A 27641-nucleotide genomic window follows, 5' to 3' on the forward strand; every position below is an offset into this window, starting at 1 on the left:
TTCGCCTTTATGCCGCTTTGAAATATTACTCTAGAATCTAAATAAGATCGAAAAATCCAACTGACAGTGTTGCGCCGATTCTACGAACTCCAACCTTCTGTTCAAAAATAGCTGCTCGATCTCTATACTCGATGCCCTCGAACCAGTTCTGGTCGCTGTTGAACTGCACCCTTTATGAAACTGACGTCGAATTGCAATTTATGCTAGAACAGCTATCTGAATTCTGCTCATGGTCGTGGCACAATTAACCCTTTCATTACGGCAGTGTGCTCCGCCGAAGTGCTACCCCTGTATGGAGCACTGCGCCAAAAAGTATGCACATCGCGCTGGTGTGATCGAAGAGCAGTATGAATTTCATGTCGTCGCGCGGATGTCGTCTATAGACGACGCTCGTAACGAAAGGGTTAATGATGACTTCGGCGTCTTCTATCAAACTTCACGGACTGCATTGAACAAGCAGGCATTTTAAATCGTTCGTGATCTGATTAAATTTGACGATTATGGTATTGGCTCAGTAGCTGGATAACAGGAGGGAAAAGACCCACTGGAAGATGTAGAAACTGTTGAGTATCAAGGAAAAACTTGACGATTGCAGCAATCAAAGGTATCAACGTCCAGCCCAAGCTCAACGTCTATAAACGCATTGATGAAAATCCTCAGACATGTTTTCGTACAGAGGGCATCAGAGGCAAATACATGGCAATGGTATTCGATGCTCCTCGTACTGTACGTCCAACATGATTGGACTCTGAACGTCCATTTTCCTGTTCTGGAAATTTCAGTATAGGGAAATCAGGGTAAACCCGGCACCTCCTGATTTTTCCAATTAGGAAGCATTTTTTGCAAATTTTCCGATGTTCCCTGTACACAGGTGTCATTTTTTACGTTCCGATTCACCCTACAACTGCGGAAGTCGCTTTACTGTCAAAACAAACCACACAACAGGACCGATCAGCAAACAGGAGTTAGTCCGTGTAAAATTTCGCTAGTGGAATTTAGGTGTTTTTGTCGGAAAATTTTGGAAAATTCGATACTTCTGTGAGCCTAATTCATCTTAGATCATTGTTCAGTGTATTTTGTGAGACGGTATGTGGTTTTGTTGATTATCGATGATGGAAAACGTTGTTTTGAAATTTCGAGCCCTTTCGGGGTAACACCGAATGTTGCACTGCCAGGAAAAATGCGTCCTTGCTTTTTGTATATGTCTTGTGTTTATAATAGGAAGACAAAACGACAGAACTGGATTGATAAAAAAGCCAAAACCAACGTTGAACTGGGCTTGTCAACAAAAAAGTTGCTTGCTCACCCAAGCTGGAATTAAAACTCTCGTGTTTATTCCGGACCAGGAGTAGGAATTTGTCCATCACCTGCTTATTGTAACAAGTTTACATTCGTTTCTCTAAAGGTTTTAACCCGACAGGGTGTCCCGCACTCTCATTTATTTCACCTAAAAAAATCAGTTTTTGTATTCTATTAAAATTCGAGTTCTATTCAAAAAATAATCAACAGATACTGTAGAATAGTTCATGAATAGTTGAAGAGAGGTTCTGTAACGATTTGAAGTCGGAGGAACATGAGAGGTCTTGGAAATATGTGGAAATCCTTATCCTTAGTTTTACCATGATTTCTCCTAATGAGATCCGATTTAGATTAGAAGACGACAAAATTAACATTGTTTTTGTCCCTTAGTATTAATTTAAACAACAAACTAAGTTGCAAAATCCTGCAAAATGGTTTTTTTGTAAACTAATCATTATCAATAAAAGCCGTTTCTTCAAGAAAATGGTTTTGTTTCAAAGTATTGTTTCACCGGTAATTTACCGGTTTTACCAGTAATTTACCGGTTTTACCGGTAATGAAATTTTCATTACCGAATAATCGGTTATTGAAATTTCGGGACGGTAATGCAATCCCTTACTCGCGTACGGTGTCTATGAATTTCCTGCGACTTGTTTTCTTGTCGATATTGTTCAGCATACATATTATTAAAAAAAATCCCGTAACTGTAAGAGTCCCCGCACTCTGCAGACTTTTGTCGGTCGATAGATAGGTCGGACGACTTAATCAGTATGGAGCGATATGCATATGCGCACTTTACACCGATTCAATTTGGGCCGATGAAAAAGTTTGATAGGCTTTCCGATTGCATTTAAACTATTCTGTCGGCCAGCTATCGGCCGTCCGTTTAATCAGTACTGGCTAGCATCGACCTACGCACACACGACGACTGTTTATCGGTCAATAATTCAATTCGCTCTCAATTTTGGCATCCGACATATGCGCCGTGCGAATCACTGAGAGTGGGATGCACCTAATGCTCTCTGAATCTCTTTTTGATTTTCCTTCGCCGTTCTTTTCTCCGTTGTCAAACACAAATTAAATACAGTCTTTCGAGAATATTCGACCGAGAGTCGGCTAGTGTGCACACTAGCAAACCAATCCGACCAAACTATCGGCTGAAAAAAATCTAAAGTGTGCGGGGGCCCTAACTGTAACACAAAACCATACGCCTCCGAAAAGTTTATAGTTTTCAGTTTACAATTCTTTCACAAGTGTGTGTATATGTGTGACCATTGTATTTAGTGAATAACTATACGAAAGTCAAACATTTGTATTTTGTTTTTGCACTTATGAATCTAACGACGAATATATCGACGAATGATATATAAGTCCGTTCAATCTGGTGACAAAAAGAACTAAAATCAAATGAGAATAATTCGGTAATGATCTTATACATTATACTCAATTCATATTCCACACCACTAACATTAATTTATGAATTCCATTGAACAATATCAAAAAAACATAATATTGTCTAAAAAACAGGAAGTGGGTTATATCTATGGTATAACCGCAAGGGTGACGTAGGACTATCGTTGATTTAGAGATCATTTGTTTGAAGTTGAATCTAAATCTATTCTGAATGAATGAATAAATGAATATTTGGGGGAATTCGAAAACGAGAGCGTTACGTTGGAGGCACAAGGTTTTATGCATCCAATATAGGATACGAAAAACCTTGTTCTGAACAATAATCTTCAGAAGCTAACCTGTTAACTGTACTTGATTGACAAATCACAAACCCAAATGAATTATATGGATATTTTATGGATAGAAAACATTAAAATAAACTCTTTCACATGAATGTATTTTTAAATTCCCAGAGGAACTGGCAGATTATTTTCAGTAACGATTAGATATTTCCACATTTTCCTCGATACTGGAAGCCCACCAGTGGTTAATACTAACTCGATAACCACCTGTTAATAGTACTTGATTGAAAAATATTTGGTCACAGTGTAACATGGATAGAAAACATTCAAATAAACTCTTTCACATGAATGTATTTTTAAATTCCCAAAGGAACTGGCAGATTATTTTCTAGCAATGATTAGATCTTTCCGGAACTTTCTCGATGCTGAATGGCATCCAAACGGAAAGAGTTCTGCGCGTGTATGTGTCGATCCTTCGCCGTCCACCTCCTCCAGCACGTTAGGCAACGATGTTGTCTTGTCGATGTCCTCACGAAAAATGAATGTGTCTCACCACCAGAATATCGCTTAAGTATGCTTTTTGTGTGTGATTGAATCGAGAGAAGGTGTGGTTTACGACGGCAATTTGGAAGGCAAACTAGAGGGGAATGAACTCCCTGAGCTCGGAAATTTCGGCGACTGAGCAATAATCGATTGCGGGCGCATACAATATTGGATACGGAAATATCCTACTGATGGGGAAGAATAATCTTCTGAAGCTATCCTGTTAATTGCGATTGATTGAAAAACCACAAAACCAATGTATTTGGTCACAGTGTTACATGGATAGAAAACATTCAAATAAACTCTTTAACATGAATGTATTTTTAAATTCCCAGAGGAACTGGCAGATTATATTCAGTAACGATTAGATATTTCCACATTTTCCTCGATACTGGAAGCCCACCAGTGGTTAATACTAATTCGATAACCACCTGTTAATAGCACTTGATTGAAAAATATTTGGTCACAGTGTTACATGGATAGAAAACATTCAAATAAACTCATTCACATGAATGTATTTTTAAATTCCCAGATTATTTTCCAGAAATGATTAGATCTTTCCGGAACTTTCTCGATGCTGAATGGCATCCAAACGGAAAGAATTCCGCGCGTGTATGTGTGTGTAGCGATGTCTTCCCGGGGAACCGTTTGTGGCATCACTCTCCTCTTGATGGATTCCCTTCTGGCCTAGGGTGCACAAACAGGCTCTTGGTGACACCGTTCATCCGCGCTTTCATGATAAACGAAGAGATTCACCACAACAGCGACAACATGCTCCAATCGCTGTTCAATTAGAACTGAGTGGATTTCCGAGCGGCGCTCGCTTATATACCGATTGGTGATTTCAATAGCCTGTTTTGAAAACAATTTTAAGACTATTGAAACAAGTTTTTGGATCAAAAAGTAACAAGTATAGAACGCGTAGATATTTTATCTTTGGAATGAAGTGTTTATCATACCATTTCGTTCAGTTGTTTAGGAGCTATTAACGCTCAAAATCTCGGTCTCCGGCGTAACGCTTTCGTTTTCGAAACTTTGATTTTACACCCCGGTATAGAAATGAAAGACGTAGTCCTACGTCAAAAGTTACTCCTATACTCGCGTCGGTGTCACAAACCGAAAGTGGTCCCTTACACGTCCCCTTCGTACCAACACAGGCGATACGCTAAGCAATGACGAACCACGAATGACGAAGCTACAGAGAGAACCGCAAAGTCGTAGTGTTGATGTTTTCTGAGAAATGAACCAATTATTGATTTCACGGTATTTCGCGCTCGACGCTCGCCGGCAACGATGTTGCTCCGATGATCACCAAACGAGAAGGGGTGTGGTTTCAAATCGCGGGTAGCTTATTTATGACAAATAAGTTGAAAACGGGCAGAAACGGATGTATGAGTTGCTCGTTTTTGACGGTACGTGGAGGTAAGCACACAAATCGGCAGAAATGTATTGGAAAATGAAAATGCTTCCAGTTTTCATTACTTTAAACCGTTTAAGGATAAGGGAATTGTTATGTATAGCATATCACACAAATCTTAGAGAATTTCCAATTCGGTTGGTATGCAAATCCGAAGAATTCGTTCGCTTTTAAAAAAACAGTGGAATCCGTTTATAATGACATCCAATGGAGATCATGATAAGGGGCACAATTTTAGACACCCCCTCCCTCTGTGGACATTATCTATACCCCTCCCTCTGTTATCCACGTGGCATTTCTCCATTTTCTGAAAAAAAATCGCAAAACAATTGAATTGTGCTTAAATTTTTATTTTAAGTTTTTTATGTTTTTTGTTTCTATTCTCTATTCTATAGTTTGACATCGATAGAAATGGATAGTAATGGTTTTTTCTCAATGCTTTGATTTGTCCCCCAACATTTTTGTTTACTTTCTTTCAAACCCCATTTATGTTGTTGTTACGTTATATTACGTTTTCATTCTGTATTTTTTGAAACTTTCAGTTATCCTATTCTCATCAGAGACCCCCTGGTCCCTTTTTCAAAATATACTATAATTTTATTAAGGCTCATATGGCGTTAGCCTGGCGGGGCCGGAAGTTCAATGTTTTGACAATTTTTCTTTTCGGCTATGTTAGACATATTACTAACATAGCCGAAAAGACTGATTACTCGCGGTTGGCTCGAGGGTTAGTATTACGAAGTATTGTTAGTATTGTTCTCATAATTGGGATGTTGCCGTCTCCAATGATCTGTACGTGTGCACGACACGGAATACTTCCTATTGGGATGCAACTGACCACTAATCATTAGGCAACTCCCCCCGTCGTCTGTACCCCATATCTAGCGTGATGCGTCTCTCTCGACTCGAGGAATCCAGGCTAGAATGTCACTGGCCAGCACAATCTTCAGCTCGTGTAGAGTTGTCTCCCTGGACCGTCTTTGGCGAAGATGTTCAATTGCATAGACCCCAGGCCCAGGAAAATACTCGCCGTTCGAAGATGCCGACTGTTCTTGCTCCCCTTATCGCGGAGGGGAAGAAACAAAGATCTTTGGATCACAATTTCTTGATCAAATTTTGAAATACTAGCAGGCATGTTTTAGAAAACTGCCGGTAGCTGCCTAGATCTTGATGCTTGATACATTATGCGTGTTCCCCGCCACTACTAAAAGGTTGTGGTAAACACGGTAAACACGAACACTAAGACTGAATCCTGAGGTACACCAACGTCTTAGTGGAGGTGTCTGGATCTGGTGTAACCAACTTTTACCTCGAAGGTTCGGTTTGTCGTGAGGGTTTTCACAAAGTGCAACAGATTGCTGTCTACCCCCCAGTCTGTCAATGTCTTTAGAACTAGTGGAATCCAGGATAGGTTTTATGCCTTCTCAAGATTCAGAGCTACCATCTATTAAATTCATAATACAGAATTCCCAATCCCACCAGCCACAAACAACGACTTCCTCCAAGTGAAAATCGCCTTTGGGGACAGCTAATGGTGGATTGCACCAAAGTTTGTTTTTGATGAAATTTGTTGTAAATGATGAAAATTTTTATCGCCCATCACGATTTGCTTGTACTACTTTTCTGTACGTTTGTAAAGCGAGTCGCTGATGGAGATACGAACCATTAAATGTTTTTCGGTCAACTAGTGTAGAACCCATACATTGCAGCGTTTCAGGTAACCAAGGTTCACCAGGTGCTCATGGATATAAATATTTGTAATGGATCTGCTATTTGATGTGTCGTATACTGAGAATTATTCTTTATCAGTGTCTCCATTCGATTATCATCAACTTCCCGGACAACCCAATAGAAGTGTGTTCCAGTGACCACCACATTTCAACGAAGTTCGTATTCGTAGATAGAGACGCTTCTCCGGGGCTAGTTGGTCATTTTTGACTAAGTTTGGTTATAACTTTGTAGTACGAAGTTTGCGTTAGAATGTTATGTGCCACAATAAAGCTACCTTTTAACCTTCCAATGAAAAATAACCAGAGAATCGTTTATTTGACATTTTCTTTATATTTCAGAATAAATTGTCGAACTAACCCAACACACGGGGTAAGTTGATCATAATATAGGGCATGTCTATCATATAATGCAATATATAGGACATGTTCTTTTTGGTCAAATAATAAGCGTTTTTTCCATCAGAGGTTTCCTTCATTCTTATTTAATTAATTAAATCATAACATAAACAAATTAATGAAAATTTCCAATTCTATTCTTTTTTCTATCTGAAAACTACATGAAAGTCTTCAAATGTCTGGCTCGGCTTATAATTTTCCGTTTATTCGATTATCGATTGATTGTGGCGCCATTTTTAAATATTCGATTCATTCGAATAATTGTCTGACGTGGGACTTCCGTTGGTGTTTGTTTGTATTGATCAAATTATTCATTGAATAAAACAATTTTCGAATTGAATTGAATTCAACATTTTTGCTGTGTAAGTAAAGAATTTGATCAAACGCCATGTAGTGTAAGGCACCTTGGTTTTGATGGCTGTGTTAGTTTGCTAAGGCATATGTAAACAGACGTAAGGAGTTCTGGAACAAAGTCTTTTTTGCGGATGAGCCGAAAACCAATATCTTTGAATTGAATGGCAGACAGATGGCGTGGAGGAAACCAGGATCGGTGCTTCAGATTCAGCATTTGGTTATCACAGTAAAACACGACGTCGCTAGTCAGATGATACATGGTATATTGGCGGCTTCTGGAACTGGAACCATGGTGTTTATTGATTCGGCGATGAACAAGATCGCTTAATTTGTCTTCCTGAAACGTAACCTGCAGTCCCCCGTTCAAAAATTCGGTCTCCCTCGTGATTACTACCTTCAACAGAATAATGACCCGAAGCAAACTGATCTCATCATGTGGGAATACCTGCTCTATTATGTCCCAATCAACTCAAAACACCTCCGAAATCACCGAACTTGAACACTATTGAGTATATATGGTGGGAAATCAAGAACCATCCATCCATCAAAATCCAGGGAACGAAATGGAACTCAAAACGACGATTACGGAGATCTGGGAGGTAGTTCCGTCTACAGTGACCAGAAATCTCGCCTTGGTACTTGCAGAAAGTGCTGGGCGCCAAAGGGGGGCCATATCAAATACTAGGGGATTGATTTTTGTTATCTGTTAACATTTCTGAACTGATTTCAATTTTCTTTTTAAGAAAAACTGTACACTCAGTTTTACCACGTCTTGAATGGAGACTTTTTGTTTGTATTTTAAACATGAAGTAGAAATGTGGCCATTTCATTTTTTTCTTATCACTACATGAATTATTTACTGTAATGCCGAAAATCTTAAAAATAACAAACCAGCACGAGTTGTATACTCAATTTTGCGATTGACTGTATATAGATAAAAAAAAACAATTATTTGTCAATCGTGTGAATTATGTTTCATAACTAATCGTTTATACTTAAGTGGAAGTAAATAGGGTGCGTAAAACACATTCTAGAAAACGAAAAATGAATAACATTCAAGCTCAGTAAATTTCCGTCCACAAGTGGTACCTAAGATTTCTCTATTACAAAGAAAGAGAAAAAAAACAATCATAGATCCCACCAATCGGTCATATACCGAGAGAACAAATGCGATCACGAAGCGATAAATGCAGCGAAAACGCACAACAAAGCGGAAGCGAAAAAAAAACTGCAACTAACAAACACACATACACACGTGTACGCACGCAGCAAGAGACGAGATCCACATGCATCAATATCTCTACCCCCACAAGAGTGTGGCTAGAAGAATATGTAACGACGGAAACGTCACCAAGAAGAAGTTTCGCAGTTTGAATAAATCAAAGGCTACCTATCTCGCGCGGTGAAGGCTTTCATACATACTACACCACACACCACCACCACCACCGCGCACAGTAGGCATCACTCCACAGTCCGTCACATAGATCTATCGAACTATGATAAGACGAATTATGTGTGGCAGCAGCGAGTGTGAGCGAGTGAACGTTCGGATGGGAAGAAGGACGAACGAAAGAGTGAAGATCCGCCGAAATCATCCCATAGAGTCTCAGTCCTCCACCACCACCGAAAGTGGACGATGATTTTGGTTCCGAAGGGTGGGGAGAAGGATGATGAAGAAAAATCGCATGTTTTGTTGCGAACCACGCGCTTCCTCTCTCTGTCGCGCACGCTCTCTCTCTCCCGCGATGGCTAGTGAAGTGACCCTCGCACCTACACAACGAAACCGAATCGCAGCGCGCACCCCGTTGAGCCCGTCAACGGAAGGCGGTGAGTCACGCTGACGTTTATTGTGAATAATACGGGTATTGTCTGGAATCTGGAAGTAGGACCTAATTAATTTTCAGATTGATTACAAAATACGTTGGAAACTGTATAACAAGGACGTGTTATTTCGCATTGCAAATTGTAAGTGATCATTCAACAAAAAGTCTTTGATTATGACGGATGATTCCCCTATTTGACTGTGTGTTTTGATGTTTTCTTCGTATACTATGACCTTCACAAAGCGAATATACGGTTTCGATTCACACAATATTGTAGATAGACGAAAAAGTCCATGCTTGTCCACGAGAGGGGGAGGGATATAGATAATGGCCACAATACGTTGAATAAATAATTTGAAAACAAGAATCATCACCGTATTAAACAATAAATGGAATCTATTTGGTATTTCCGAAACAATTATCGGTAAGGTTCATAAATTCATATTTTTCATATCGTTGAACTTCTTTGCTAAAATTTGTATCCTGATAGTAACGCACATGGACCCAGAGCGATCGATTCTATTCTATTGGTTTTAGAGGATAATGGCAGGATGAAAACACTATCCAAGCATGTTAGAATGTTCGATTATTGAAAATACACGACATTTCTTTTCTAGATGTGCTTTCTTCCGCTCTTAATATAAAAACCGTTTCGCTTCTTTCACTCGAAAACTCCGAAGTTTTCGCAAAAATAGAACACGAACAACAAATTCTTTAACGGGACATGTATTAGCAGTTCCATTACAAATATCTGTGCTCATGACACCTGGTGAAGCAAGGTTTCGCAAAACGCTACAATGTACATACACTATTTGATCGAAAAACACTCAAAATATCTCATTGACCGTAAATTGACCGTAAAAAAATCAATGAATCCTATTTCCATCAGCTCGTGTTTACAAACTCACAATTTTGAGACAAATCGTGACTGGTATGCAAAACTTCATGTCTCTTTGACAGTCCGGAGGAATTGTTAGAGTTTACCTGCAATGTGCTTTTCCACCCACCATCCTTCCCAAATACTGCATCTTCAGATTATCATTTGTTCAGTTCGCTGGAAAAAAAATCGAGGGGTTGTATCCGAGACACGATCGCTTAGGACGTAGGACTACGCAATCTTTTTTTTTAATTTGTTGATTTATCACTACGAATATTATTTGCGAATACGTCGACATTTCAAAAATAACTCTTTAATAAAAAGTTCCGAGGACCCCGAAAAGGTTTAATGGCTTGCGTGGTTTTGTAGAATCATTTCGCGAAGCAACGATTCTTTCTTGCCTTTGCGAGAACAATACACTAATTGGTTATATGTCGCAATTTGTTTCTTTATATCAATGCACTCATTGCATTGAATATTTAACGAGAGACATCTTCCGTGCATCGCCATTCAATAAGCATTAAACACGCGTCTAACAGATGTACATAGTTGCCGCGAAAAAAAATGAAACATCGAAACACACTCCATGTGAAATATTCGCTAGCGTTCACAGCTCGAGGGAAAACATAAAACAAAAAACGAGCAGAATAAGCGACCTTTGTTGTTTCGGACACAGAAAAATTCTGAGAATTTTCCACAGAGGAGATGTAATATATACACGCTAACAACAGTTTACTTACTATGCAAGGGTGGAGTTTACTTCGCAAATATTCTCTTTTCGCTATCCCCCTTCGTTGTTTCTATTCTAGCGGCTGCATAAATTGCCCGTTATTGACAGCTCTGTTCGGGAAAGCACACAAATGGGCAGAACAAATGTATGGGGAAATGGGAATGCTTCCAATTTTCATCAATTTTAACCATATACAGACTATGGGATTGTAATGTACAGCATATCAAACAAATTTTAGAAAATTTCCGATTCGATTGGTATGCAAATCGTTAAAATACGTTCGCAGTAAAAATAATTATTAACGTTAACTTTAATTCATAAAAACGTGACCTGCTTTCTGATTTGGCCCTCATGTAAGACGTAGTCCTACGTCAAAAATTAAAGGGCAAGAATTTCAATTCATTGGGGAGCGGATAGCACCTTACCCAGTCTTTTGACGAAAAAACAACAAAAGTATAAGGAATAATTAGGTGCGTTATAATCGAATATAAATATGTATGTCTTCAACATAATTCTTTCTATTTTTCTCCAAAAATTGGCACGAATATTCCGAAAAATTTTTAGACAAGGAAAGATTTTGCAATTGTGAACTAATCTTAAGAATGTGAATCAGTTAGTTGAACGGCATGAGACATTAGGCACTGACGAGAAACATAGATGTTCATCAAATCTAAACTACATAATATCACACAACGTTTTCATATATTGGACAACTGTACTATTAATAAATTTCATTTATCGTTGTAAAACCATTGATAATAAAATAGAAACAATTTTTTTTCGCAAGTAAGTATTTTTTTAAAAGAAGACTAACTCATTGGTTGCATTGGATTTTAATGTGAAGTACCTAGTCCCCTGCCAGTTGGTGCCGTCCAGTGTCAGGCTGGTCTGATCATCCGTAATGTTGTTTTTTACCCAACATCTTCTGCCGCTCCTTCATTACTTCATTACTTCCGCTCGGAAACGGCCGACCTCGACTAGCACTTCCGCATAAAAATATCCATATGGGCCAGGTACTTCTTCAAGTATTCCCAGTCCAAGCTGTGGGACGATGTGACAACATTGTTCCCGGTCTTCCTCTTCAGATTCAGCACCTTCCGTTTGACGCTGGTGTCGTTCTTCAGAAGGGAGAGGACGATGATATTGAATATCATGATAAAGTGTCCGGATTAAAAAGCCGTCCGGATTCTGAAGCATCACTTTATCTGGCGACATGAAGTGTCTCGCGTACGAACGAAGCATCGAGCGAAGTTGCTCGAATATTTCCGTCATGGTCGCAGCTAATCAACTGATAAGAGCGTCGAAGCATATTTGTAGAAAGTTTAATATACGTAAGATTTAAAGAAAATTTGTTCCTTTAAACTATCTTTTGTATTTTTTTAATTGCCATCCGAATTAAGCCCATTTGTAATGCAAGCGATATGTGATAAAAATGCTTGATTCGGATCATGAATCGGAATTTATTGCTGATCGGACTTCCTGGGTAAGCAATTTGTGCAGTATTCCTTGAATGATAACTTATTCTTTTTCCTCGTTAAACTAACTGCACGACCTTTTTGCAGCATGAATATTTGAACATGGAAAGTGTTAACTGGGTTTGTAGTCTATTCGGTGAAAATGATTTGCAACAGTTAGGGTAAGGGTGAATATTTTAAAATGTCGATTTATGACATTACGACTAAGATTTAGAGCCTGCCGCTTAATTGTGTGGCCGATTTGTTTAGTGTGAAATTGGAATGAATAATCCTCGACTGCCAATGGAAATAGCTCGATGGCTCATAGTTTATATGAGTTACTGCACAAATACAGATTTCACTCTTTGTTTAGAAAAAATGGGGATGATCGAACGGGCAACACTCTCAGGCAGTGTAGCAATTGTATAGATAAACGAGAAGTTCTCAAGGTAGCAATTTCTAATTTAGTTTTGAAAAGATTTGAATGTATCAATAAAAATATTTATTTTAAGTGTCCACGGAGCCATTACTCACACCCTCTCCCCCTTACCGTGGACAAGGGTGGACATTTTCGTAACTCCTACCTCCCTAAAGTTGCCCACGTAGCATGTAAACAGCCCCATAAGAGTTTAAAAAAAACCATAAGAGTTTAAGAAAACATCTGTCCAAATATTAGCAACGCCAAGCTGGGCTTGATAATTTTTAATGATGATTCATAATTATTTAGAAGACCAGCTACAAATGTGTTTGTGATCGTAGCTTTACCTACGTACGGTTGATAATTTTGACAGGTAATTCCATTGAAAACAATTCAAATGGCACATTTGCATTACTTTGGGGGCGCAATGAATCGACGAATTAAACCGGCACCTGTTCGGTAGCTCCAATAATCTCTCGGTTTGACCACCAGCACCAACAAGTTTTATCGGAAAAATACTCTCGTCGTACCTGCCGCTTCCTACCTCCGCATAAACTATCGAAGGCGCGTTGGTCAAAGCTGCAGCAGCAGTCGCAAAAAGTCGCAGGCGGACGATGGACGGCCAAATGTGTGCGAATGAGTGAGTGAGTGAGTCAGCGCAAGAGAGTGAGCGAAATCTTTTTTTTTTAAATCGCTGTCTAGTGGACTTTGTGTTTCGACCTGTTCCTCCACTGTTTGCGAGCGAGAGAGAGTGTTGTTTATGTACTTCTTGCGAGTGTTCGACAGCGGCCTGCGGAGTGTGTAAGAGCGGTCGAGGGAGAGCGTGCGTACGAGTGAGCGAGAGCGAACGAGGATACCGAAACGGGGTGCAAAAGGAGGCATTTCAAAGAGATCCCTTTTTTGCTGGTGACGGTGGTGTGAGTGCGCGGCACCGCCACACCGTCAACAAATCGGTCGTTTGCTGCCGTTCGCTCGCTCGCCGTCTTCGCGTGTTTTGATGAGTGTGCGAGAGAGCGGCCACGAAGCTACGGGACAGCACAGGACACTCTCTTCTTGGATCGGAGGGGGTCCCCGTACGGAACAGGCGAATAGGCGTACAGAGCGTAAGGAGCGCGCGAGAGAGCAATACACGCGGCGGACGCGAATGAGCACGACACGAGCGCGTTTGTGTTGGGAAAGTGCAAAACGCATCTTTTTTTTTTGGATGGGATCTTGCCGTAATTCTCGTACGCGTATTTAAATTTCCAACTTAGTTGTGTTCGAGAAACGTGACGCGAAGGATGTTTGGACAGAAGCAGCGGTAGAAGCGAAGGCATCAGCAGCAATATCAGCAACTGCCAAACAAGAACAGCAGCAGGAGCCTACAGTCAAAAGAACTAGCGGCCGCAATCAGCGAGTAGCGCGGACAAAAGAAACGGAAACAATTAGCCGATTGTGTATTTGTGCGGATTTATATAAAAAGTTTTTCACTTCCGTTGAAGAATTTTTTTTTCGCATTCGATTGGACTCGATCGCCCAAATCCTTTTGTTTTCGTAGGAAACCGCGCGCGCGTTTGTCGTGTGGTTTGAATAAGGAAGTGTGCTAATAGTGATTTTTGATAAGCCGTTAAGAAACATACACAAAAAAAAGAAGAAAACAAAAGTGAAATGTTTGCAGGTCAAACATAATCAAAAGTACAAATTTCGCAGTTCGTGTTTAGCTGAAACATTTTTGACTACTCTCAAGTAACCGTTTCCCCGCAAGAAGAAAGGGAAGTTTGGCGGAAAAATTATTAGTAGTGCCCTTGCGAAGGGAAGCGAAAAAAAAAATTTAAAAGTCTCCAAAGGATTATCTTCTTAGTCACTGCAGCCGTAGTGTGGTGCAAGTTCGGGACCGTGAACAAACAACATTTCTCGGCCACCCCAAATCAGCGATTTCATCCTGCTGCATCCCCACATTCCTCCCCCCCCCCGCGTCACCGACCGCGGCCGGCTGATTCGCGCGAGAACGTGAGGATTCAGCGAAAAATTTCGCCGCAATATCATCACAGCAGCAAAGGGCCAGAGGCGAGTATTAAGCCGAGAAGCAGTGAAGGCAACGCGAAAAAAAATTAGTGAAGTGTGTACCACCCCACCATCGGTTGTCGTCGTCGTCTCCTTCGGTACGACCCATTCGAGTTGATGAGAGAAGAAGAAAACGAAAACTCAGGAGAAGTGAAAAACAACGCGTAGGATTTTTGCCGCTGTTGTTGTTATTGTTGTTGTTACCGGTGTAAGCCGCGAAAGACGCGTGAACACACGAAAAATTGTTTTTACGTAAAGAAGAAGAAAAAAAAACGCGCAGTGTGTGCTTTTTGTATGCGCGCCTAAGTAAATTGGTGCTCAGTGTCGTCGTCCTGGCGGTGCAGTAACCCAGCCTAGGTCCTTCTTCTGCAGGAAGGTTTTCCGCCAACCAGCAGCCTGGTGGTGTAACTACTACTTCTCCTTCAGGCCTCGTTCAGAGGCTTCGCGCGCGTGTTAAGGCTGCCATTCTGCACACGGGGACCTCATCCCTGTACGGCAGAACCACACAGCCCAGCGACTCAAGCCCCGCAATCGTGGACCAGCAGCAACACCAGCAGCCGCTAAGGCATCCTCATCATCCCCATCCAGCACTGCGGCCGCCAGCACCGCATCTAGCCGCCACCCTGCAGCAGCCACCAGCTCGTGCCGGTTGGGATTGTAATTTATGTAAGTGAAAGATTTTCTTTTTTTTTTTGCTTCCTTGGTTCCGTTTTTTTTTTACGTTGTCGTGTTCTTCGATAGTTGGAGTAGCTGTCGTGGATTGTGAAATTTGCAGGATGAACTTGTGCGTCTTGTGTCAGGTGTCTTTGTTTTTGCTGCGTGTCTCGGAAGATTTGTTGGGAAATGTGTTATCGGTGGAAAACTGCGAGGCTCCTACCGATTCAGTTGTTTTTGTGTGAGATAGTTTCAGTATACATCAAAATTCTCTAATCGTTCTAAATTGGCCTATTGACCAGATTACCTTGACCAGAAAGTAAGAGATCCAATGAATATGACCAGAATTTATTACGAAGTACAATTTCGAGATCTCGCGATGGTGACCAGCAATTAACTTAATTTCAAAGGTTTCCTCATTCTAGTGGTACTCAAATACGATTCAATCGATAATTTAGGGTTAGAAAAGATTTGCATAGGTGCAGTAGAACAACGGACTTGATGTTTTTTTTGTAAAAACCTAATGCATCATTCGAAAACCCATGTCACTTAAATATTATCCACTGCTTTCTTTCACCATTTTAGAGGTTTTTTATTCCATGTATGCAACATTTCATTTCAGCTTGAGCATCATGCACGAAGCATTTCATAAAATAATTTGTCTGGGAGCAGCGAGAATTCATTCATGATCCCAAAAAAAAAAATCCTGAGCGTATCTCCCAATAGAAATTCTGTGTTTCATCTCTGGTATCATTAAAAAAGGAAGTGTATCGCAAAATTTTGACACCAGTGCACTTTTAATTCGATCTTCCGGCCCACCGGTGGTACATGCAGACATATTTATTTAATTTATGTATGATCAAAACCCAAATCTTCTCACTGAGCTATTCCACCCAAAATCGGCCGAAATTTTTTTTTTTTATATAATGGAAACTACATAAAATGACCATTTTCATTATCATATGATCAATTTAAAATACGACTGATTTTTTTAAAAGGCGTATTCAAAATCATTGACCTTTCTTTCAAAAAATCGTAACTCAAAATCCAGATGCCACCCATTTTAGCATGTAAACATGTCGTTGTACCGCAGATCGCGTTTTGATTACATGCCTAGTACTCACGGCCCGTGAAGGGTTAATATAATTGAAATCTTGTTCGTGAAATAGTAGAAAATGTATACTGCTGACGAAAATTACGACTAAGGATCCAACTTCGTATAGAAATTTAAATAAAATGTTATATCTCGAGAACGGTTAGTCCAGGAATAAAACGTTATGTATAGTTTTTCACGTAGAATCGCATGGAGATTCTATTTTTATGTTACTTCTCTTAAATTTCAATACTTTGTGACATTGTGACAGAAAGATAGAATTTGGGTGTCAAAGAACAAATTGTATAAATTTTTAGGATAAAATTGATAATAACACACTAAAAATTATTAACTTTCAAGTTTTTCACTTCCAAAATGTTATTAAAATCCACTAATTTAGATGTTCCACTATTATATCCTATACAAAATTTTCTCATCTTTCAAATGAAAGCAACAGAATCGTCCTCCGTAGCGTATAACTCTTTCATTGTTGAAATTCGAACATATGCGTAGAAGGATTTTTTTCATCAAATATGATCGTCTATCACCTCTTGAGAAAATCTGGATAAATTTATTTTTTACATGTGAGAAAGGTGTTTTCTGACTTTAAGGGCATCCCCAAAAATCAAATTCCTCTTTTATATTCAAAAAACCAAAAATACATGCAAAAAAACGATTTAAAAAAAATTTTTTTTTAACAGAGAAAACAAATCAGAAACCGCCCTGTTTTAAAATTTAGTAAATTTTTAAAAATTCATATCTTCTTTTTGGTGAATTTACCACGGCACCACTGTATGTCAAACTTTGTTAAATTGGAACGCTTTTCAAATAAAAATATACAAAAAAAAAGATATAAAAGTTTTTAATATTAAATTCAATTTTAGTTAATAATGAAAAAATAGTTCATTAATTTTCCAACAACTTTCTCAAACATCGTATTTTAATCAGACATCTAGATTTTTAATTACACATAAACACATAGCACATAAAATGTAAAAGAATACCCAGATTCAAGAAAAGACACAAGTCCAGGACACGACCGCATTGTTATTCTTGAACTATGGCATTATTTTAAGGCAGTATTCTAGTCTAGAAATTTGAAAAAAATCATTTTTTTTCCTTTTAGTAGCTCAGACATTCAAGAATATACTCCAGAAAGGACTTAATCCTTCTACTTACCGAGTTAGTGCCATTTTAGTGAAGCGGTATCTAACCTGGTACGGCTTCAAACGCGTTTTTCTCGAAACAAGTTTTTTCAAACTGGCGTACACGATATCTCAAGTTCTACTGAACCGATTCATGTCAAATTTATATGAATACAATCTGCATGCATCTCTATCACATGAACCTCTAAAAATATATATTTTTAAAATTTTACTATTTTCAAAAAATCGGGAAACGTAGGAAAATCGTTTTAATCCGCATTTTGTTTTTCAAACGGCCGCCATTTTGTCAAAAAACATGTTTTTGACTTGTTCGAGGTTCATGCGATAGCGGCATCTTTACTGGTTCCGAATCTGTTCGATTTTTTTTTGTTTCAGATAGCCAGAAGGGCTTGAATCGTGTACGCCATGGCACAACTTTTTGTTGAACTCCCTCACTTCTTCAGCTTGTAACTATTTTAGTTACGAATATTTTTTCTCCGTTCAAATTTTGTTTTATTGTTAAAAGATAGATGAACAAATAATGACATAATAGAAAGTCAAAATATTCTTTGTTTTATTTTTACGGAGCTCGAAAAAACGTCCGAAATTCGTGTCTTTACACTAGAATACCCCCTTAATCATTACGCTTATTTATCACTTCGAATATTATTTCAGAATGCATCAAAATTTCAGAAATAACTCTCTAGAAGAAGACTTCGGTGGTCCTAGAAAGGGCCGATAGCTTGCGTGGTTTTATAGAAGCATCCGAAGATATTTGATTTACGATTTATTCAGCTCCTCGCATGAACAATACACAAGCATGACATATGTTTAACCCATTACTGCCCAGGTGTAGGTTATGTTTACTTTGCGACTTTCGCGGGAAACTCGAACTTTGAAGCTTCAATACACAACAAAACAACAAAAATGACACTGACACAAAAACACTCTTAAATTGTCATGTGGTATCATTTAAAATGCGCTTAACACTTTAGTTTCCTCAAAAACAGTTTTTCAAAAACGGGCATTTATGCGTATTAAATTTCATACGCTGGGCACTAATGGGTTAAATTTGTATTTCTGTTGCTAATGCACGAGCTCCCATCATTATGCATCGCGAACATGCATCCTGAGGACACAGTGTTGATACAATAAAACAAAAGAAAAATACACTAAAAAAATTTTCCTTTTTTTTATATATAGAATGATGCACGATTGTTTTTGCAATGGCATTAATTATATATTTTCAAATTGTCAATTTGACCGCGTCTTTATTGAAATTATTAACGTCCACGAGGCTAGGGATTCTCGAAGTACTTCCAATTCTCACCACAATTAAAACTCTTCGATGTAAGAAACTCTCTCTTGCATGTCGTTAAAACAAAACTTCAGGACGCGGTTTTTTCGATTTTTCTATGTTTCACTCAGTCCCCTTGTACCTCGTTTGGAAATACATCCTCGTATCATGTATAATTGCTTTGTAGCTTGTATTTCATTCTTTGCTATAAAAAGGCTTTGAACTTTGCAGTGCATTCGCCTCTAAGGTTGATCATGTGTGTTTGCGTACCAGATGTGCGTTCGGAGCTCTGCTTGCCCACAGTTTCACATTCATCACTTCTGGATCGCCTGAAGGGATCTTTGAAAGAAGTGTTCGACGGAGCGTAGTAGTCATAAGTATAGGCACCCAGCAAACATTGAATCGTATAACTTATCGAATCACAATCGTATATAACTGAATAAAATTCAAAATATCCAACTATATCCATCACGACAGATTAAATCGATATTCAGATATTCTGGTTTCATTAAATTATCTGGCACTGTTTTGAGAAGTATCTAAACACTTGTGCGTAGTGAAAACAATTCGGAATTTCAGGAGAACCGGAGAGCTATCATGACAACCAACATCATTTTCAACCGAAAAAGCTTTGACAGGGATACCAGTATATTTTTGCGGATAATTTCCGTTCTGATAAAAAATCAGGAAAAATCAGGATCATTTCAGAAAAATCAGGCAAAAGTCAGTGTCAGTGTCGTGTCGGTTAGGATGTCAGGGAACGTATCAAAAAGTCTGGGAAATCCTGAAAAATCAGGGAGGTTGGCATCTCTGGTCATGACTTTTACATTATTTGACCAATGGTGTACACGACCTTACAGATGGATTGTTCAATGATTTCTGTACTGATTGAAAATATTTGCATGCTGAGCAATTTTTGTTCGTGTTTGCACCTCATTTTTAGGCTAAGGTGACATTAGCTCGAAGTACGCACGAAAATTTGATTGTACGATAACTGAAAGATATCCGGAGCATCATTCTGAGAAGGGCTTGGTCAAAGTGCACTGTATTCCATGGAGAGGGGACGATTTCATCTTTCCGGATGATTCCCAGAAACATATTGATCAAGGTGTGTATAAAAGAAATTGAACAAGATGTAAAAAAATACGAATCTATTTTTTTCATATAAGGATCGATCCTTCCAAATATTACGAAATTCTGAGCGATCGTACAACTTTTTTCTGTGGAATTTCTGTGCTTATATTTCGGGTTTTCCGAAAACTCATATTCTCATCGTAGATTTTAACTCAAGCTGGGTGTTCCACTGACAAGATGATCTTTAGATACCAACTAGTGTTTATATTTCCGTAGACGAAAGACAACAGTTGTATCATGAAGAAGCCCCAGAGTGATCTTCTTCAAGTGTTCATTCAGCAAGACCTTTGAGCACCATCCATGCACCCGTTGAGTCTATAAGTAGAGCAACGCATAAATACAATCTACCCCACAGTTCCCACCAGACGGAATACGAACAGAAAGAAGTTACAGGGAAACATTGCTTCTAGCTTCTGATCAGGCCGCTCTGGGAGCTGTCACCTCCTAGATATTTTTGATCAAGGTAGTACTTTTCAAACGATCTTTTCGTTATTACTCAAAGGTTTGGGTGCACGGTTCGTAAGTCAGTATCTATCAGCTCAACGGATGTAAAATGCAGACTGCAATCCTCCTCCGATTTACCCTTAAGCTGATCTGAAACCCTACAATGAAGCCCATTACAGAACAAGAAGTCAGTCACGGAACACTTTCGGATCCTCCGAGGCGTCATTCGTCAAAAGCGCAAAACGACGGCCCGACTGGCTTCAATAGGTCTGGCATCCATTAGAACGATTATGGATCAAATTTCAATATCATCGGAGATGGCAGCGGATCGCGGCGATAGTCTCGAAAACCACCAACAGCGGCTGCAGAAAACGCTTGTTTTTTTTTGTTGTGGGTTCCTGAGCTTTCCGAGTTTCGATCGCGTGGTGATGGTGGTGCACACACAAAAAAAAAAATCAACCGACCGCAGTCCCGCAGACCCACACATAACGGTTGTTTGTGCGCCAAAAACTCTTCAAATTTCAACCCCGGAGGGGTTGCGAAGCTCGCGTTAATTTTTCTGCGCTGTTTTCAGGCCACGTTTGGGTGTGCGGTAGGGTGAGGGGTTTGCAGCGTGCATCACAGCTTGCGGTCCTTTATTAGGCAAACAAGCAAAAAAGGTTCGCGCGAGACCCTCGCTCCTCTCTGCGTTCTAAGAGTGGGGAGGTGTGATGGGCGCTGGCTGGGACCGATGTCGCGACGGAATTAAAATCAATATACGTATATGTATACGACGACGACGTCGGCGAAAAAAATGCTGACGGTCAGCCAGCCGGTGTGCGTGCAAATTGCAGCTTGAGGAGAAGGAAGTTGAATGAGAGCGCGCAAAAAAAATAAAGTTCAGTCAAAAAAAAAGAAGAAAAACTGCGAGTTACTCCGAATCAACCGAGGGGTGAAATTTCTGGTGAGACAGCGCGTTTCTTCTAATCGCGGTCGGTCCGTGGCGCGCGCTAGGGGAAGCAAACAAGGATAACGAGTTCGGAGCGCGCGGGCTCGGCAGTAAGCCGTGTTTGGCAGGCCTCATTTCGGCTTTCGACAGGTTGAGCGGTTAATTATAATTCATTAGGGTGCCTCGGAGTTTGCTGCGCTCAATTTTTTTATATATATTTGGTCCCGCGGCACAGCAAAAATTCACAAAGTGGTGTTTGGTGTGGTCGATGTGTTGCGTGTTTGGTCCTCCTGGACGACGACGCGGGGTTAAGTTTTGCTCCTTTCTTGTTTTCGTTAGATTGATGAGACAGCGTATCAAGATTGACTGTCTGCGGAATTTCTTCCAGGTCGCGGGAGTTTGCCGCGAGGCAGAGTTTCTCGAAATTGGGCTCATTAGGAATGCAAATGAGAGGACCCGGCAGACTGGAAATTCCAGGATCTAACGGTACTCCGTCGATTTCCAGCTAATGGCGTGTTCCCACTTCCCCCCTCCCGAGGAGGTCCTTGGAGTGACCTCGAATCGAATCGTCGCCGCGCGTCGTGTGTGGAATCATCGTGATGCATACATGTGTTTTCCCTTCTTGGGAAGAGTAAAATACACCGTACGTGTCCTTTTCGGTGGCGGATCGATTTCCTCCCCCTCCGCGCGGATCAGTGGGGAAAGCGCAATCCCTCGGTGTACATTGCGGCGGACACAGAACGTGCTCAGGTGTCCACCATACCCACCGTGGCCAACGCAGGAGGATAGGAGAAGAAGGAGACTTTTCCAACACGAAAAGTTCTTAAGTTGCCCCTTGTCGTCCACTCCCCTTTTCCACAAACATACTTAGCGTGGTATTGTTCGCCAGGTTTTTCATTTTCGCGCTGTTCGCGATTTTCTCCATCTCCTGCGTTGGACGGCTCCGCAGGGATCTTCAAGTTCGTTCGTTGGTTTGTCTTTTTTTTTGCCCGAACCGGCGATCTTTTCCCGTGAAGGGTCGCGTGTCTATGTATGTGCGCCAAGCCAGTCCAGCTAGTCAAGCAGCGAGATTAAATAACTCATGAGTGGAGGAGTTGGTATTTTTTTTTGCTGCTGCTGTTGCACCCTCCACTCTGACTCTCTGTCGTATAGCACAAATCACCCTCATCTCATCAGAACCATGCTACTGCAAAATACCTACATACACAAACACATGAAAAAGGGAAAAAACTCCTGGCGCGCGCGGTAGTGGCCATTTACTTCAATTTGTGAATTTTTCCTCCACTTTGAGCCAATGTTTTTTGCCTTTCTTCCATCCGAAAAAAAGAACGCTGCTTTCTTCATCGTGTTAGCTGGCCGTCCCCCTGGACTCTGGAGAAACCGAGATGTAGCCGAAGGAAGGGATCTAAGTGGTGCTAGTGTAGGATGGTATTTTGTTTCGCTGTCCAGCAAGCAGTCGGGGTGTCCGCTTCTATAAGAGAGTCGCCCCTACTAGCGGGTATCCGCACTACATTTCGCCGTAAGGGACCGGTTTTTAGGGGTTGGGAAATCTGTGGGAGTGTAGTTGGCCTAGAGGACCCAATTCGCGTGCGTGATCACGTCTATTGATGGAACGTTTGATCGATAATCTGTTGGCAAATATGCTGTAGATTAACTCTCGAATAGATTATCTTTAGGAGAGTATTGGAAACAAATATGGATTTCCGCTTTTTAAACGGATATACAATATTTGGTGTAAAATAATCCTACAATGCATCCTACATTGGATGCATTTCTTACCTGCTTGCATGAAAGTTAGCCGATTGTCCATACAACGATCGGATTGTATGTCACCGAAATCAAAACAAAACTGCTTTACCGATGCGAGTATAACAGTATAACAGCTTACCAGTGCACAATCCGATCCTAGATGCTGTTCGCAATTCGCGTCGTGATTTCATGGATTTATCGTACATTTCTTTTAAAATATAATTAGTTCGCTCGGAAAATCGAAATACCCGTCTGCCAGCATAACGACACGATCGCATTACTAGCGTAGGACGAAATGCGAAATCGAATTTGTAACCGTCGATAAAAAAAGATTATAGGAATTCAAGAATGAAACTTTTTGGTAAAAACATTTAGTAGCACTGATGAATGAATTTCTTTCCTGAGTGAGGGGCGTGAACGTTTGCTCCAAAGAACACTCAATCATTCACGATTTATCAGTTATCCTGCTAGCGACCAAATGGCAGCAGTAGCGAGGCTTTCCAAAAGGCCGTCCTCAATACTGATCGTTTGGTTTAGTTTTCCATTCCGAGCAAATTGGCTAATGAACTGAGAAAGTCTAAGAGTTTGCTAAATCTCTGTAATTCAAAACATCATCATCATTACAACAATAAATTCGAACACGCACCCAAATTCACAAAAGCTCTCTCCCAGCAAAAAACTGTTTTTTTTATCTGTGTTATAGTGATTTTCAACTCAATTTGGCTGGTTCGTCACTTTTACTTCCATTTTTGGAAGAATGTCGGGAGTGAGGATTGAACTCGTGACCTTTAGCGTGAGAGGTATAGATGTTACCACTACGCCAGATCGCCTCCACAGCAAAAAACTGTGAAACTTCCTTTTTATTACTTCAGATACTATTTTAGAATCCATCAAAATCTTGAAAAAATAATTCTTTAGTCGAAAGTTTTGGTGGTCATGAAAAGGAACGATGGGTTTGCGTGGTTTTGTAGACGCACGAGATTTGTGTTCTCATTGTCTCAATGTTCACTGTTATCTATTTGATAGCGCAAGATGTGGAGGCGATCTGGCGTAGTGGTAACATCTATACCTCTCACGCTAAAGGTCACGAGTTCAATCCTCACTCCCGACATTTTTCCAAAAATGGAAGCAAAAATGACGAACCAGTCAAAATGTGTTGAAAGTCACTATTATAGAGAAAAAAAATTGATAACGCAAAACATCAACCATTCGTACGCGCGTGCTTCTGTCAGTCTGGGCAAGCTCTGCACTATGCTTACTTCGCGCATGTTCCGAGAACGCATTCTGAGGCGAAAAAAATCTCGTTTTTAAATTTTTGAACTTACACTCCAGTACAGATGTAGCAATGATGTGGTGCAAAAATACAGAACCACTCTCCACCAGATGAGAAACGACGCGGTGTCTCCACTGATCAAAATTGCACCACTGTGTGCGATATCTATATTCTATTCTACCCTTGTATCAAGCAAAACAGCTGTGTCTGACATCAGCAAAGGGAGAGACTGCTGCCTGCTAGCTGGAACGCGACTTTCACTTGAATAATAATGATGACCGTGGTTTGAATTATGAAGACTATAAAATTTCTCAGTTCAGTCCAAATTGGCCGTGAGAAAGGTCATTTGCAGAGACTCGCTGTTATCTGGATGCTAGCTGGATGTCTAATGTATCATGAATCGCGAATAGCTCGTTTATACACATTAAATTGAAAACGGGATGAGCTTAAATTGCAATACTTTCTCTATCCATTTGCAATACTTTCTCTATCCATTTGCAATACTTTCTCTATCCTCTACCTTTAACATTGTTCATAGAATGAAATCTAGAAAAAAATAGACTACTTTTTGTAAAGGGCCAAAGTTTTTTTTTCTTAATTTTTAACAAAAGTGTCTTACTGAAAAATATACATAACAAACCTACATAATACCTACAAAATTTTGGTTGAATAATTATATGAGATTGTATAAAATGTCTAAATTTTCTTGCAAAAATACCAACAAAAGTTTTAAAAAATACGCTGAAAAAAAATATTTTGAAAATAGAAATAATTTTTTTTTAAACGCATTTTCTTAAATTGACAAAAAATGTCTAAATTTTTATGTAAAAATACCAACAAAAATTTAAAAAAAAAACATGAAAAAAATATTTTGAAGATTGAAATTATTTTTTCTTAAAAACGTGCTTTCTTACATTCTTGAAAAAAAAAATACGAATAGCCAACAAGTAGTTACCAACAAGTCATCCATACATCGGAAGATGGGCACTTTGTTACAGGGAAAAAGTTTCTCTAACAAAAACTTTTTCATGTTTTCTCTAAAAAAAATTACAAATTATCCTTATTTTGTTTAAAGTCAAGATAGCGCTATAGAGTATTCGACAAAACATTAGATCTTGTTGAAATATGGACTTTTGTAGAAGACATCAACTTTCCATATTTTATGTTTTACTTCCTGGAATATAGGGTATTTTTGAATGGAGACTCCCGGAAAACTAATGTTTTACTCTTCACATTTTTGTGTGTAAATTCTCGCGTTTGACATATTCTTGACGTGTTTCTAAACAGAGGAAAGTTTGCAGAACGCTTCAATCGCAATAATTTACACACAACAATGTTACGAGTAAAACATTAGTAGTGATTTTTCGAAGAAAACTTGGAAAAGTTGTTGTTAGAAAAACGTTTTCCCTGTAGTGGTGATCTTTTTCCGATGTATGGATGACTTGTTGGTACTTGTCTGGGCTATTTACATAATTTTACATATTTTTTTAATTACAAATAAAACAAGTTTTTAAGAAAAATGAATTTTCACTTTCAAAATATTTTTTTGAAGTAGGACTACGTCTAACCAGAATACATGGAAGGTACAATGAAAAACTAAACACAGAACATGCAGGAAAAAATTCAAGATTTCGAATACTTATTACTCGAACATTTCTTAATATATAGAAAAGATGTTCGCATCAATTGATAGGAAATATTTCTACGCATCTATCAAAAGCACAATTGATTAAATGTTATTTTTCCTGAGATAAGCAATTGAATAACTGTAAAATTTCAAACGCTGCCTAAACGCCCTAACTGCTCCGTTTTGATTGGCCCGATTTACGGTTTCCCCAAGACAGCCATCAAAACCAAGGTATCTGAGGAAATTGGCATTGCAAATACATGCAAGTTGGGGGAACTTGATCTCACCGACATGTGTTCCCTAACACAACCATCAAAACCAAGGTGCCTTATATTGCATGGCGTTCGTTCAAATTCTTTACTTACACAGCAAATATGTTGAATTCAATTGAATTCGAAAATTGTTTCATTCATTCAATAAAAACAAAAAAATCTATAAGCCAACGGTAGTCCCACGTCAACCTTGCGGTTAAATCGTAGATAGAACCCACCCATTTTTTTTTATTTTTCGATATGTTTTGATGAAAACTTAAACAATTTCTCATATTTCATTCACTAACCAAAATTTTGAAGATCTTATAGTTTTCGAGTCAGATTTTTTGCAGAACTTTTTCTGCAAAAAATTTAACTTAAAACCTACAAAATGCCAATTTATTGAGAATTTAAAAATAAAACATGTTTTCGAAGGAAATGATTTTTAATTTCCAAAATATTTTTTTAAAGTTTGTTCGACATTTTTAAATGAAAACTTAAACAATTTCCGGTATTCCATTGTTTGAAAAGTATGATTTTTAGTAGCTTCCATCATATGTACCAAGTTTAAAAAAAAAATCGAAGAGCGTCGCGCAAAAATTTGTTGTTTTTCCACTGATTTGGCGTGGAATATTGCCCCATATAAAAATTGTTATAGCTCGGTTAGTCAATTATATACAGACTCGTTTATATACAGACTCGATTATATGTGATTGATTATATACAATTTTGGACTCGATTAAATACAGTTTGAATTTTTTTTTTATTTTTCAAATATGACTAATTTCAAGAAAAAATGTTACCTTTTTACGTTAAAGTGATTTTTGAAGATTTTGCTTGAATTTTTACCAGGAATTGTCTATATTGATATTGCAGCGAAATTGAGATAGATAGAAGTTGGGTGTCAAAAAACAAATTGTAGAGCGATTAGTATGTTTTTTTCATTCTTTATTGTTTGAGACTTTCAGCTGGTACGTCTCAGAGTGATTAGTAAGCTATAATTTTATTAATAGAAACAATCAAGTTCGATATGAATTTTTAGCATAAAATTAATAATAACACATTGAAAATTACTAATTTGGAGTTTTTCACTTTTAAAATGTTATTTAAATCCACTAATTTAGATGTTTCACGACAATATCCTGTACTTAATTTTCTTATCTTTCAACAAAGCAACAGAATCGTCTTCTGTAGCGTACGTTTTAATGAAGAGCCAGTTTGAGGCAACAGAGTCGGAAACAAAAAAAAAGTTCTATTACTCTGTCATT

General features: G+C 39.0%; 2 protein-coding genes across 3 annotated transcripts in view; one reads left to right on the top strand and one right to left on the bottom strand.

Annotated features, from left to right (window-relative positions):
• LOC129761816 (coiled-coil domain-containing protein lobo) overlaps nt 1-27641 on the bottom strand; it is a 523331-nt gene that overhangs the window by 461568 nt on the left and 34122 nt on the right. The window lies entirely within an intron of this gene.
• The window catches only part of LOC129761819 (protein distal antenna-like), a 31700-nt gene continuing 17362 nt past the window's right edge, over nt 13304-27641 (top strand). The window contains exon 1 of one of the 2 annotated variants that reach the window (XM_055759605.1): nt 13304-15444. The gene's annotated coding sequence lies outside the window, so the exon portion shown is untranslated. The remainder of the gene's footprint in view (nt 15445-27641) is intronic. The other variant, XM_055759606.1, reaches the window with a different exon arrangement.

The sequence above is a fragment of the Toxorhynchites rutilus genome, chromosome 1, assembly GCF_029784135.1.
Source record: "Toxorhynchites rutilus septentrionalis strain SRP chromosome 1, ASM2978413v1, whole genome shotgun sequence".
Classification (NCBI taxonomy): domain Eukaryota; kingdom Metazoa; phylum Arthropoda; class Insecta; order Diptera; family Culicidae; genus Toxorhynchites; species Toxorhynchites rutilus.